The sequence below is a fragment of the Zingiber officinale genome, chromosome 3B (genome assembly GCF_018446385.1).
Source record: "Zingiber officinale cultivar Zhangliang chromosome 3B, Zo_v1.1, whole genome shotgun sequence".
NCBI lineage: Eukaryota > Viridiplantae > Streptophyta > Magnoliopsida > Zingiberales > Zingiberaceae > Zingiber > Zingiber officinale.
The window spans coordinates 65,778,446-65,794,187 of record NC_055991.1 but is presented as its reverse complement, the minus strand read 5'-3'; the positions used below and the strand labels follow the sequence as shown (position 1 = coordinate 65,794,187).

Below are 15,742 nucleotides of genomic sequence, written 5' to 3'. Positions count from 1 at the left end.
TGATGTGTGTGTAGTGGAAAGACAGACCTGCTATGATACTAAATTGTAACGCCCGCCCCCTCCTATGCTAATACTACTGTAGGGAGGGACAGGGGTTACTTAAACTTACATATCATACATATGCATATGAACTCATGGCAGCGGAAGACATATTTAAAATTTTCTAATTTATCATATGCATAGTTCTAAACATGGCATGTGAGTAATATAATCATATAACATAATGGATATGCTACGTACTAGTATTCATGCATAATACTTGAACATGATTCATAATTCCATAACTAGGGCATAGGCATACCAACATAAAATCAAAACATGGTTCACATGCAAGTTTAGACATATATAGGTTCTAAAACATAAATGGATTTATTCCACCATGCCACTTCCACACACATCATCATTGCCTTTCCTGCTGCTCCCCTTAGTTTAGTCATTCCTTACCCTTATTTGCAGTACATGGAAATATAAACTATAAGCACACAGGCTTAGTAAGTTTCTTTCCTACTCAGAAAACCATAAATCATAACATAGTATATGGCAAATATAATTAGAACATGTGAGTGCATAAGGTAAATCATAGCATATCATGTGACAGCATAAACATAATCATAGCATATCATGTAAGAGCATAAACATAATCATATCATATGAGAGCATAAACATAATCATATCATGTGAGAGCATAAGCATAATCGTAGCATATCATGTGAGAGCATAAGCATAATCATAGAGCATCTTTCCTAAAGCATCTAGAATCATATAGCATGAGTTATGGGGATGCAAGAATGCGCTTTTGAAAACATGTACATATACATTGAAATGAGAATATGCAAGATGTTCTTTTGAAAACATATATCATATAGGTACTTAAACATAATCTCAACATGAGGGCCCGGCTTTGTACCACATACATACATGAATGCGCGCATCCTAAATAGATCCAAGATAGCTAATCTTGAACCTACTAGGAACAAGGCCTGTTTCTTTGACCATCGATCTAGGGGCCCTTAGTAGCCCATCCCTTTTTACTAGGCCTGTTTCATAGACCATCGACCTAGGGGCACTTAGGAGCCCATCCCCGGTACAAGCCATACATAGTAAAATAGCATGTCATATCATGTCATATCATATCATATCATGCTCTTGTCATATTGTAACATATCATGTTCTTGTCATATCATGAAGAGTGCCCTTGATCCCAACTTAAGGGAAGCATCTCTTAGGCTTTTCATCTTACATAAGCCTTGCATAAACATACATGATGGCACAAAGTGCACATAACATATAGCATGTCATATAAATCTTAGCATGATGGCATGGAGTGCACAAATAGCATAGCATAGAAATCACAATAGCATGGAGTGCACATAACATATAACATGTCATATAAATCTTAGCATGATGGCATGAAGTGCACAAATAGCATAGCATAGAAATCATAACATAATAGCATGGAGTGCACATAACATATATCATGTCCTATAACTCATATCATGAAGGTATAAGTGCACATGTCTCACAACATGGTGACATAACATTTATATCATATCATAGGAGTCATTTTCATACATGGTTAGGATTTGTTTGAACTTCCTACTGCCCTAAGTCATATTGGCCAAAACATATAAGCTTGAGTCATGGACTTCTAAGCAATATAAAGACATGAAATCAAATGCTTATCCTAACATGTGAGACCCATAGGAGCCCTAGGTACTTTCTTAACCTAGTTTTCTTGTATTGGCCGAAACATATGAACATAGATCATAGAGTTCCAAGCAACATAAAAAAAAAAAACATGAAACTTAACTAGCATCATAGAGGAGGTTATACATCATGAGAAAGCAATAGCAAGCATAGGTAAGTTTAAAAAAAAATCATCTAGTCTTTTAAATCCATCTTGGCCGAAACCCTAAGAACAAAGTTCTAGGTTTTAAACAACAACATTCATGAAGGATTTTAATCTAACATCATTTAATGGATTGCATATCATAAGAATTCAAGAGTAAACATTGTTTAGGTCTTAAATCTTCCTCTATTCTCCTTATCTTTTCTTGGCCGAAACCCTTCTAGCATGCATCCTTTTTTAAGCAACAACAAGCATGAGAAACTTTAATCTAACATCATTTAATGGATTGCATATCATAAGAATCCATGAATAAGCATTGTTTAGGTCTTAAATCTTCCTCTAGTTCTTTTTCTTTCCTTGGCCAAAACCTAAAGGCGAGCTTCTACGTTCTAGATACAACATAATACATGGAAATTTAACACAACATGGTATAGAAAATCATACATCATGAGGGAGCATAAAACATGCATAGTTTAGGTCTAAAACTTTCTCTAGTTCTTTTTCTTTCATTGGCCGAAACCTAAAGATGAGCTTCTAGGTTCTAGATACAACATAATACATGGAAATTTAACACAACATGGTATAGAAAATTATACATCATGAGGAAGCATAAAACATGCATAGTTTAGGTGTAAAACTTTCTCTAGTTCTTTTTCTTTCATTGGCCGAAACCTAAAGGTGTGGAACTCCAAATTTTTCCAACAACATGAAGCATAAAAGATTCTTACATCCATAGATAGTCCATTAACTTATCATGGCCGAAACTCATATGGTAAGACCTTAGTTTTCAAGTAACCTATAAGCATAAAAATGTCTTAAACTACTTGTATTGTAGGTGAGGGGACACTTACTTCCTTTCGCTTGGTTTACAATGAAAAGAAACCTTGCTTGTGAAGTTATCCTAGGGAGAAGACCTCTTGCTTGTTCTCGGCAAGGAGGAAGAGGAGGCTTGGAATTTTCGGTGGAGAGGAGGAGGGAGGAGGAAGAAAAGAAAATGAAATTCTCCCCTCCTTTCTCTTATTTAGGCTAAGTGAGAGGAAGAAGAAAAATGAACTTTGCCTTCCCTTTTTCTTTTAACTCATCCTTAATGAAGGGAGATAGCAAAAATCATCTTTTCATTAGAGAGGAAGAGGGCAACTCCAACTTTTCTTCTAAGTGAAAGGAACCTTCTCTTTCCCTACCTTTAACTAACATTTCCCTCTCTTTCATAATAGCACTCCCCTTCTGGGGCTACTGGTTATAATATGGAACCACTTACTAAGAAGTCCAAGGTTCAATCCTTGGTCATGCCTCTTTTTGGTTCTTTTTTTTTCTTTTTAAAGAAGAGTCCACATAAAACCTATTTAACCATGCATAATTTCATGTAAAATTTCTAGGGATCCTATGGGTGTTACAAGGAAAGAGACAAAAGAAGTGGGCAAGGGAAAAAAAGGAGAGAGAAAGAAAAATATCTTTTAAGCAAAAAAAAAAAAAGTGAGATCAAAGGAGCTTTGTTTTCAAATCAGCTGCCCCTTATCCTTTTATATAAGGAGGCACTTCTGAGCACTAACGACCTTATCAGTTCTTTGCCTAGTGTTATTATTTCTCTCTTACAGGAATTCGAGGTGGTCTTTCCTGAAGAGGTTCCGCATGGTTTACCTCTAATTAGAGGAATTGAGCACCAAATTGACTTCATACCCGGTGCATCCATTCCAAATCAACCTACCTATGGAAGCAATCCAGAGGAATGAAAGGAACTTCAGAGGCAAGTTAATGAATTATTAGAACAGGGGTATGTTCCAGAAAGCATGAGCCCTTGCGCCACGCCTGTGTTACTCGCTCCCAAGAAGGATGGAACATTGAGGATGTTTGTGGATTGTCGAGCCATCAACAACATCACGGTAAAGTATCGCCATCCAATTCCTAGGATTGATGATATACTTGATGAATTGCATGGTTCTTGTGTGTTCACAAAAATTGATCTTAGAAGTGGATATCATCATATTAGGATGAAGAAAGGTGATAAATGAAAAATTGGTTTTAAAACCAAGCATGACTTATATGAATGGTTAGTAATGCCTTTTGGCTTAACTAATGCTCCTAGCATTTTTATGTATTTGATGAACCATGTTTTGCGTGCTTTCTTAGGAAAATTTATAGTTGTGTATTTTGATGATATTTTGATTTATAGCAAAAGCTTAGAAGAGCATGTTACACATTTAAGGTTAGTTTTGAGTGTGCTAAAAGAAGAAAAGCTTTTTGCTAACCTCATTAAATGCTCCTTTTGTACGGAGAAAGTCATGTTTCTTGATTTTGTTGTTAGCACTAAAGGCGTTGAGATGGATGAGGAAAAGGTGAAAGCAATCCAAGAGTGGCCAACACCGACAACAATTAGCCAAGTGAGGAGTTTCCATGGTTTGGCCAGCTTCTATCGATGGTTTGTTCATAATTTTAGTAATATTGCAGCTACTCTTACTAAAGTCATTAAGAAAAATGAGTCCTTCAAGTGGGGAGAGGGGCCAGAGAGGGCCTTCAACATTTTGAAAGAAAAGCTATGTTCTGCTTCTTTACTAATCCTACCAGATTTTTCTAAAATATTTGAAATCGAATGTGATGCTTCTAGTGTTGGTATAGGTGCTATGCTTATGCAGGAGATGAAACCCATTGCTTACTTTAGTGAGAAGTTGAGTGGAGCCACTCTCAACTATCCCACATATGAAAAGGAGATGTATGCATTGGTGAGAGCATTGGGGATACGACAACATTACCTATGGCCAAAAGAATTCATGATTCACACAGATCATCAATCTCTAAAGCATTTGAAGAGCCAACATAAGTTGAACCGACGCCAAGCTAAATGGGTAGAAGGTATTGAGACATTACCTTATGTGATCAAATACAAGCAAGGAAAGGAGAACGTAGTTGCTAATTGATGCATAATCTCGAAGGTATGCTTTACTGTCCACTTTAAATACGAAGTTACTTGGATTTGAATATATCAAGGATTTATATACTAATGATACTGATTTTTCTGATGTGTTCAAAGCATGTGATAAGGTTGCATTTGGTAAGTTCTATAGGCATGATGGGTTTTTATTTTGTTAAAATATATTATGTGTGCCTATGTGTTCGTTACGTGAATTATTCACTATGGAAGCCCATGGTAGTGGTTTGATGGATCATTTTGGCGTTACTAAGACTTTAGGGGTTTTACAGGATCATTTCTTTTGGCCTCATATGAAACGTGATGTGGAAAGAATCTGGGAGAAGTACATCACTTGCAAACAAGCTAAATCTAAATTGAAACCCCATGGCTTGTATACCCCTTTGCCTAGTGAACCTTGGACTGATATTTCAATGGACTTTGTTTTGGGATTACCACAGACCAAGAGGGGGAGAGATTCAATTTTTATTGTGGTAGATAGATTCTCCAAAATGGCGCATTTCATTCCATGTCATAAAATCGATGATGCATCGCATATAGCTGAATTGTTTTTTAAAGAGGTTATTAGGTTGCATGACATGCCTAGGACCATTGTCTCTGATAGGGATGCAAAGTTTTTGAGTTATTTTTGAAAGACTTTGTGGGGGAAATTAGGAACTAAATTTTTGTTCTCTACTACTTGCCACCACCAAACTGATGGGCAAACTGAAGTGGTCAATCGAACCTTGTCCTTTTTACTTCGTGCGGTCAATAACAAGAATTTGAGAATATGGGAAGATTGTCTACCTCATGTTGAATTTGCTTACAATAGGAGCATACATTATGCGACTAAATATTTTCCATTTGAAATTGTTTATGGTTTCAATCCCTTGTCACCATTAGATTTGATTCCTTTAGTTGTAAGTGAGCACATAAACTTAGATGGTAAGCAGAAGGCCGAATTCACAAAGAAGATTCATGAATAAGCACGACTCAATATTGAGAAAAGAACTCAGTAATACATACAACAAGCTAACAAGGGGTGCAAGAAGATTGTGTTTGAACCAGGAGAATGGGTTTGGTTACACCTCCGAAAGGAGTGATTTCTGGATAAACGTCATTCTAAACTTCTACCTCGAGAGGATGGCCCATTTGAAGTATTAGAGCGCATCAATGATAATGCCTACAAACTTGAACTACTAGGTGAGTATGGCGTACATTCTAATTTTTAATGTTGCTGACTTATCCCTGTTTGATGCAGGTGATGATTTGAAGACAAATCCTTTTCAAGAAGGGGAGAATGATGTATGCCCAATGGCTAAATATAGGAGAGATCAGTTATCACTTCCTGAACGCCCAATTACAAGACTGCTATCAAAGCGTTTCAAGGAAGCACTAAATGGGCTAATCAAAAAATATTGGGAGAACTATGAGCAAGGAGAGACCAAGATAGTCCCAACTGCTAGTCGTGGCATAATCCATGCAATCGGACATAACCATCCATGATTGGCAATGCTTAACGGAAGAACGGTAATAAGCATGGGAACTCGTTCATGCATGAAGACTTAAGTATTTTAGTTTGTTTAATGAAGCATGCGACTTGAGACTCTAATTGTACATGCATTTATTTTGTTTTGGGTTCCTAGATTGCTTGCATGCATGAGACATGCAACATTGGGACTGTAATTGTGGATGCACTTATCTTGTACTTTTCCTTGTTAACTCCCATTATATAAGGGAGGGACATCTTAGTATGAAGCAACTTAGTTTTTGGTGAGATTGTGTGCTCTCTTAGTTCTTGAAAGGACTTTCTGAACTTATCGAGTTTACTCTCATGGCGTTCAACCCATCGAAACTTATCACCCCGGGTGTGGCGTTTCTTTCCTTCGCAGGCTTGGTTCTGTTAGTTAGAGTCATAGAGCCAATCATTTGATGATTGTTGTATGAACTCATTGTATCATATTCTTGTATATAAATAAAGACATTTGTTTTGGTTATTATACTTACTTGTATTGGTGCCAAATAACTAAGTATAATAGCGTTCTTTAGTAGAGGGTTCTTACCTATATCATTCGGTTAGTTGAACCGATAGTGAGATGATATAGGTAACACTACTCTTAATCATTTCTAGTTGAGTATTAACATTTAGGGACAATGTTAATGCGACGAGACTAGCATGTAGGTCAACTAGATGACTTGATCTAACAAGTCATGGATATAGAGATATCAAGTTGACACATGGGTATGCATTGGATAATATATACTGAATGACCCGCCATGAGAAAGTATCATGGATCGTTATATGAGTGTCATATACTTTCTCATGTGGCTATTAGTTTGACTACTAGTCCTTGGACCTGAAGTCACCATGGTTCCCTACATAAGGAGTTACACACTTTGGCTTCATGAAACATCACCCGTAACTGGGTGGACTATAAAGGCGATTACTGGGTATGTAACAAATTATGCGGAGGGATGTGAGTGATATAGATGGGATCAATCCCTCCTATATGACGGGAGAGACATCGTTATTCTTGATAGAGTGAGACCACTAAGTGCATGGTCATGCCCAAATGAGTCAATATAAGATATTGAGCTCATTTGATCGAGTGAGTCTACTTGGAGTTCAAGATTTAGATTGATTAGAGGATGACACGGTCTATGCCTCATATTGATCAATCTTGATATCTAGGATAGAAGGACAATGTCATATATTGTGAAGAGTCACAATTAGTAGTCACAAGGTGATGTTGGATCTCAACATTCTTGTAACTTGGGTAGTAATGATGTGTTGCTAGATACCGCTCATTACTTATGCTCCTAAATGAGTTTAGGAGCATTACCAACGTTACAAGAACCTATAGGATCACACACAAAGGACAATTAGATGGATATTTGGTTCATTTGATGAACCTAAAGGATTAGGTTCATGTGATGAACCAAATAGGATTAAGAGTAATCCAAATTAGGCTTTTTGAGTTGGACTCAATTTGGTTCATGTATTAAATGAGTCTAATTTGGACTTAGACTCATTGAATCAATTTAATTCAATGAATAGGGATTCATTAAATTAAGATTGACTTGAACCAATGGTTAGATTTGATTAACCATTGGAGAGAAGTGGTCAAGTGTAAGATATCGTAAAATAATAATAAATAATATTGGAGGAAAAATCTTATGGGATTTTTCCAGGATTTTTAGAAATTTTCTGGGAATTTTTCGGATCTTATACAGAGGGTTTTGAGGGGATTGAGCGGCGGGCGCGGATAAAGCCTGTTAGGAATACCCAATTAAAGTGGGATTTGATTGAGAAATTAACTTAGGTTTTAATTACTTAAACCTAAGTTTATAATCCCTAATTTCCGAGTCATTCTCCTCAACCCCGAGCATTTCTCCTCTTCTCCCTCACGCACTGCCCTCTCCGGCGATTTCTCTCCCGGTGATGTTGCGCCACCGCATAGTGGACAGTCCGATTGTGTTGACGCAACTCAGCCAATGCCGGCTGAGTCTCCTTTCTTCCTCCCTCTCCCTCGCGATTCATCCCCAAACCCACGACGCCGACACTGTGCTGCTCCGATCGTCGATCGCCGGACATCCATGAGCAGCCGATGCTGTCCATCGCTTCCTGAGCCATAGCTTCAGGTCTGCAACCTTCTTCTTGACCCACGACGCCACCCTAGCATGACTCGATCTTGGACTAAAGCAAGAATCGGAGCCCTAGCTCCCATTCCTCGTCGCAGTGGCTGTGGATCGCACAACACCCGCTGTAGGGATTGATTGAGGTAAGGCTTGGTCGAGGGATTCTATGAATTCAAGGATTTTTCTGCGTTTATGGTGCTCTCTCTGTTCTGGTCTATGAGGATGCTTCGGATAAACCTAGTGATGGATCTTCCTTGAGAAGAACTTCATCTTCTCCAATTCTTGTGGCTGGGGTCTTTGGTAGCTCTCGGGTGAAGAGGTAAGGTGCATAGTTGTTGTTGGAAATGAGTTAGTGATGTGTTGTTTGGATGAATTCTGATCCCTCTTTCTTGATCCTGGTGGTGAACAGCAGCTTGATTTGGGATCAATTGAGGTGAGTGTGATTCCGGGTGTAGGATTCAGTAGATACATTGCTGTATTTTTGCTTCTTGGACAAATTTTTGGAAGGATTGATGTATGAATGCTTTGGTAGCTATTGGCAGGGTTATGGTGGGAGCTGTGAGTGTGGATCAGCTACAACCTTCCAAGGTAAGTGATGTATCAATGAGGTATTTCTGATTGGATTGGAATTGTTGATGATGATGTTAGGTTGTTGTAGATTTATGATAGAAATTTGTTATTGGATTAAAGGATGTGTTGATTTGGAGGATTAGTCAGAGATCAGTTTTGACTAGAGTGATCCTATTGGGTTAGGGATTTTATTTAGCTATTTAATTCATATAAATTTAGCTAAATAAAATATAAACATATTGATTGCTGCAGGACTTAGATTCGGGACGAGAGTCTCAACGCGGGATTACTTGGCACGATCTACATTTTAAGGCGAGTATTTCTTCCTTTGCCTCTATGTAGATTTTCTTTGAGCTTAGTGCATGGTTGTTATTTGACGGATTAGGTTGCTTAATCTTATATCATGATCGATTGTTGTTCTTCCTGCATGATACTTATGCTTGACCCTTGTGATGATCTATTTAATTCATATACAGTCTCTACTCTTGATTTCTACTCTGCTGTGATTACGCGTGTAGAGTATGTATTGTAGGGATTGTCGAGTGGTAGGATTTACCATGCTGATTTTGCATATAATGTGGACTGTACGTAGCTTAGTATGTGTTTTAGGAGACATCATGTTGACCGTACATTTGCATCTTGTATGTACACACGTGTTTGGTTATGTACTTTTGGAGGAGTTGTGTTGATTGTATGTTTATGGTTTATACACGTGTCTGATGTGGTTATTATTGGAGGATACATGTTGATTGTACTTACGTTCGGTGCATATGTGTCCAGTGGATTATTGGAGATTTTTGGTTGATTATACGCGTATAGTTGTGTATATGTGTTTGGTGGGATGTGTTGGATTTACCATGATGATTATATTCACGTTGTGGAGTACTTATGTGGATTTAGAGGTTGCATGGATGATGACGATGTTTGTATCATGATTATATATATGTCATGTTCATCATTCATTGCATGCTGGCGACTGTTGTCTCCCTTGTGGTAAGAGAGAGTCGTGAGTCATATCTAGCGCCGCACACTCGACCACTCATGGGTAGTGGTAGTGGGAGCAGTTACCACTGTCCTGTCCTGCTCATTAGGCTGCTCAGTGTGTACTCTGTCCGCCTCGATCACTTAGTGGGTCTGGAGGGTTCAGTAGTCAGGGGGCTTATGATGTGAGTAGTCAGGGACCCTGATGCTATGTAGTTAGATAACTACTTAGCGTACCGAACGCCTCAGCCGCTTTATAGCGGTTACGCCCTGTTGAGGTTAGTATGGTTTGTCACAGACCCAAGCCTCTCGGCCATACTGGGGTCGTGGTGTCTGGAGAGGTGTCGGGGGTGACCATGGAGCATGCATACGCAGTTATTATTCCTACATTTGATGCGCGGTGCATCTGCATTTGCATACATGCCTAGTAGATACTAGTTGCATGTGATTGTCGTTGTTGCACTTGATTGAGATATGGTTGTTGCATTTGATTGTCATGCTGCATACATGTCATTTATTTTACATGTATATGCAGTCGTACTTATATTGCATAGGTGTCACGGGTATATCTGTTGCAGATCCGGTGAGTTTACTGATCATTGTACCATGTGTCAATTCCAGATTGGGTATGTATCTATCATTATGTTAGTTGTAGTTTGTACAGTTTATGTCAGGTTATTATGTCAGGTATGTTCAGATGCATTGATTATGATAGTATGATCATGTTCTTATTCCCTACTGAGACTGTATACTTGTGATCTCCATGTTGTTTATGGACCATGCACTATCTTTTCTATTACCCGCTGAGTTACCTATACTCACCACCGCATGTATACATTTATGTTTTTAGGTAGCCTGTAGATGGTTGGTGTCGCTCGGAGTATCCTGTCTGCTGGGTCCTACGTCACATCCGAAGACCGTGCTTACTTTCTTTTGTATATTCTTTTCTTATTTTTGGCATTGTATTTGTGTATAGCCATGTGGCTATCCTATGGTTTTGGTGTTGTATTTGTGTTTAAGCCGTGCCGGCATACATTGTATTTATTTGTGTTGTGTGGGCTTTCTGTCATTTTTTCGCTGTGTTTTAGTACAGCCGTGTGGGCTGTTTTATATATAACTGCGTGGTTATGATTGTTTCATTCCAGCCGTGTGGGCTGTTATTATAACTGCGTGATTGTGTATATAAATATTCCAGTCGCATGTGCCTGATGTATTTTTCTTGTAGTGATGCTTCAGATTGTCACCGGTACAGGGGAGATGCTGTCGGATTTTTGTCTGGCAGAGACTCCTTTGGGGGCGTGACATCAAGTTTGACTTGACTTGAGAGGAAGATGAAGAGTCAAGTTTGACTTGACCATTTGCCACCTCATTGGTGAGTTGGCAAGAAGTGGACCAATGATGATGCTCCACATCATCATGGTTGCTTAAGTGAGATGCCACCTCATGGGAGTTACCAAGAGTTGTGACTCTTGGCATCCCATGGAGGTTACAATCTCTCTAAAAGTGGCCGGCCACTTTAGATGAGGGAGTTAGTGCATTTTGTGCGCTTGGTGAGTAACTCCTTCTTCTTCCTCAAGCTCTTCTCTTCTCTCCCTCTCCTCCACCATTACTGATCTTCTAAGGTTGCTAGCACATCCTTAGAGGTTCTCTCAATCGAGTTGTTCGTGTGGATACACATAGAGGAGTATCTACTTTGATACTCTCGAGATCCGACGACGAACCTTGGACGAGCGGGATTGCGAAGGGCTTCGCATCAAAGGTAACCTTTTTCTTTTGTAGATCTAATGTAGATCTAGGAGTATAAAACATGTATATGAAAGTTTAGAATAATTTTATTTCTTCACACGGATCTGTGGCATGGGGGTTTCGGTGTTTCCGCAACGCAAAAAAATTGGTTTTTGCGGCCCGAAAAATCCAACAGTGGTATCAAAACCACGTGTGAAGCGTATACATGTTTTATTTTGAATTTTATGAAATTATACAGATCTGTAAGTTTCTGTATTTTTATGATTTTTATAGATTTTATGGGTAATTTTCTCGTAGAAGCGAAGCACAAGTGTTTAGACACTTGTAGGCTTCGACTACCGAGAAGATATTTCCGAAACGGCAAGGTTTCGCCCCAAATCCTTTTGGGACAGCAGACTAAGGTCCTATAGGATCGCTTAGGAACACTCACAATGGTTATATCGTGGGTAGGGGTGCTTCCCCTGACCCCGCAAGGGGATTCGTTCCGCGATTGCGCCCGAAAATCGCTCAACGGGACCACCGAGAATTTTTACTCATAAAAATTGTAAAAATTGTAAGAAAAATTATAGAAATTTATAGAAATTACATAATTTAGAATTATGTATTATTTTGTGATGGTCATGGCTCAAAAGACCCAATTTTATTGGAAATTGTGTGTTGTAATTCATAATACGACCTGCGTGTCGTCATGTGATTGTGTGTGTTGTATTTGATACGCGACCTGCACGTCGTGCCTCTCTATTTTATATTCTTGTTGTAAAATAGTTTTAGACTCGAATGTAACTCAAGTTTCACCTTTTCTAATGTACAAAATTAGAGCGGTGGAAGGTTCACTCGAAACGGAGTTTCGAGGAGGGCGCGAGCAACACAAGGTGGTTAAAGGAAGGAGCTTGAGAAGCTATTGACCTTAGGTTGACCATCCGATCTTCTCATTGGCTTGAGAAGATCGTAGTAGGGCCATGACTAATCACAAAATATTTAATTAATTGCTTGTGTGTGTATATGTGATGCATGCTAGAATAAGTAATTAATTAGCGCCTTAATGATTCGATTCGATCAATCGCGTATATGATACACCTCGACGATTAGATTAGATCTAAATTGCGTACATGATGCGCCCTAACAATTAGATTAGATCTAAATCGTGTATATGATACACCTCGTCGATTAGATTAGATCTCAATCACGTCAACTCGTAATGCCTACCATGCCGTGATACCTATCACTACCTCGATCGCATGTTGTTGTTGAATCTGCCAAAGCAGAGCAACACATACTATCTTGGTAGGGTACCGAGGGACAATTTTGGTCTCGCCTATCAACGCATGGGTGAGTACAACTCAATTAGATTGAGTAACTAGTTAACTCAATTGGATCGAGTTTAACTATAGGCATTTTCCAATTGTTGGTAGATAGGTCAAAATCACGTTTATATTAACTCTTGGGCGTATTAGCCAAAGCTAACTCGAGTTTTAATATAAATACAGATCTTGATCCTATAAACAAGAGTTGCATAGAGATGTAATTGGTAATTAGTTACCTACCGATCATACTAAGTCTTGGGCGATTTAGCCAAAGCTAACTCAAGGTGTAGTATGATGTGGATCTTGTCCCACACGAGTTATAGATAGTTGGTTAGAATCTAGTTAGTGTGGTTTGACCACATCACTCACTTGATTCTACAAAAATTCTATAATTCAGTGGGAGCATCATTTAATTAAAGGCCTAATTAGATGATTAATAGAATATGATATTTATTTTTCTGCATTTTTTGTTGTAGATAACCATGACGTCAAATATGAACTCTTTCTCCCTATGTTCCGTCCTTAAGAAGGACAAGCTCAACAGAGCTAATTTCCCGGACTGGTACAGGAATTTGAGAATTATTCTCACACAAGAATGTAAACTGTACGTTCTGGAGCAGCCCATTCATGAGGTACCTCCCTACCACTGCCATGCAAGCTGACCGAGATGCTTACAAGAAGCATCAAGATGACGCATTAGATGTGTCATGTCTCATACTCGCAACCATGAACTCTGAGCTTCAGAAGCAATACCAGTTGATGGGTGATTATGATATGGTTGAGCATCTTCGTCAACTGTATCAAGGACAAGCAGGGCACTGGAAGAGGAACTGCACAGGATAACTGGAAGATCTTAAGAAGAAGAGAAATAAGATTTCTACTTCAGGTATACATGTTATAGAAGTCAACCTCTCTATTCTTCATCGTGGGTATTAGATACCGAATGTGCTTCTCACATTTGTACTAATGTACAAGCGCTGAGAAATAACTGATCATTGACAAAGGGCGAGATAGGCCTACGAGTAGGCAATGGAGCACAGGTTGCTGCTGTTGCTGTAGGAACTTACTATCTATCTCTATCCTCTGGGCTTGTACTAGAAATAGATGAATGTTGTTATGTGTCTGCCTTGACTAAGAACATAATTTCAGTTTCTTGTTTGGACAAGAAAGGTTTTTCATTTATAATAAATAACAAATGTTGTTCAGTTTATTTAAATGATATGTTTTATTGTAGTGCACCTCTGATGAACGGACTCTATATTCTAGACCTTGAGAACCCTATCTATAACATAAGTACCAAGAAGTTCAAGTCAAATAACATGAACCAAACCTATCTCTGGCACTGTCACTTAGGTCATATAAATGGTAAACGCTTGTCCCAGCTCCATAAAGATGGATTGCTGGACTCATTTGATTTTGAATCATATGAGACATGCGAGTCATGCCTTATAGGCAAGATGACCAAAACTCCCTTTAGTGGACATAGTGAGAGAGCGACTGACTTGTTAGGTCTTATACGTAGTGATGTATGTGGCCCTTTCAATGTCACTGCTAGAGGTGGTTATAAGTACTTCATTACATTTACTGATGACTTCAGTAGATAAGGCTATGTGTATTTGATGACAAATAAGTCAGAATCCTTTGAAAAGTTCAAAGAATTCCATAATGAAGTACAAAATCAGCTTGGCAAGAGTATTAAGATACTTCGATCAGATCGAGGTGGGTAATACCTTAGCCATGAGTTTCGTGACTATCTAACTGAGTGTGAGATTCTATCCCAACTCACTCCTCCTGGAACACCACAGTGGAATGGTGTATCTGAAAGGAGGAATCGCACCTTATTAGATATGGTACGGTCTATGATAAGTCACACAGATCTTCCTACATTCCTTTGGGGCTATGCTCTAGACACGGCAGCCTTTATACTCAACCGAGTTCCATCCAAGGTAGTAATAAAGTCACCATATAGGATATGCACTGGGAGAGATGCCCAGGTGTCTTTTATGAGGATTTAGGGTTGTGAGGCTTACGTTCGACGTCAAGTCTCAGACAAATTGGGACCCAAATCTGGAAAGTGCTATTTCATCGGATATCCCAAGGAAACGAAGGGATATTACTTCTACATTCCCAGTCAACACAAGGTAGTTGTGGCTAAGACTGGGGTATTTCTAGAAAGGGACTTTGTTTCTAGAAAGACTAGTGGGAGTACGTTTGATCTTGAAGAAGTTCAAGATGTGGACCATAGCACTGAAGCCTCGATGGAAGTTGAACTAGAATCACAAACTGTTGTGGATAATGTTGTTCCATAAGGAGTTGAGGAACCGCAACCAGTTCAAGTCGACCTACCTCTTCACAGATCTGATAGGGTACATCGTCAGCCTGAGAGATATTCATTTCTCTTGTCTGAACATGATGACGTTTTGCTCATTGAGGATTAGCCTACCTCCTATCAAGAAGTTGTGATAAGACCAGATTCCGAGAAATGGCTAAAGGCCATGAGATCCGAGATGGAATCTATGTACACTAAAAAAGTATGGACTTTGGTTGATCCACCTAAAGGGGTAAAACCCATAGGGTGTAAGTGGGTCTTTAAGAGAAAGACTGACAAGGATGGACTTATCTATAAGGGTTGCTTGGTAGCTAAAGGTTTCAAGCAGATTCATGGTATTGACTATGATGAAACCTTTTCTCCAGTAGCGATGTTTAAGTCCATATGGATCATGCTTGCTATTGCAGCATACCATGACTATG

The 15,742-nt window shown here is 38.9% G+C and overlaps 1 long non-coding RNA gene across 1 annotated transcript; it reads left to right on the top strand.

Moving 5' to 3' along the window:
- The first annotated feature begins 8,640 nt into the window (after positions 1-8,640).
- LOC121968335 lies at positions 8,641-8,979 on the top strand. Its single transcript, XR_006108071.1, has 3 exons — positions 8,641-8,709; positions 8,800-8,823; positions 8,933-8,979. It is a non-coding gene; the product is annotated as an uncharacterized LOC121968335 (long non-coding RNA).
- Positions 8,980-15,742: the final 6,763 nt, after the last annotated feature.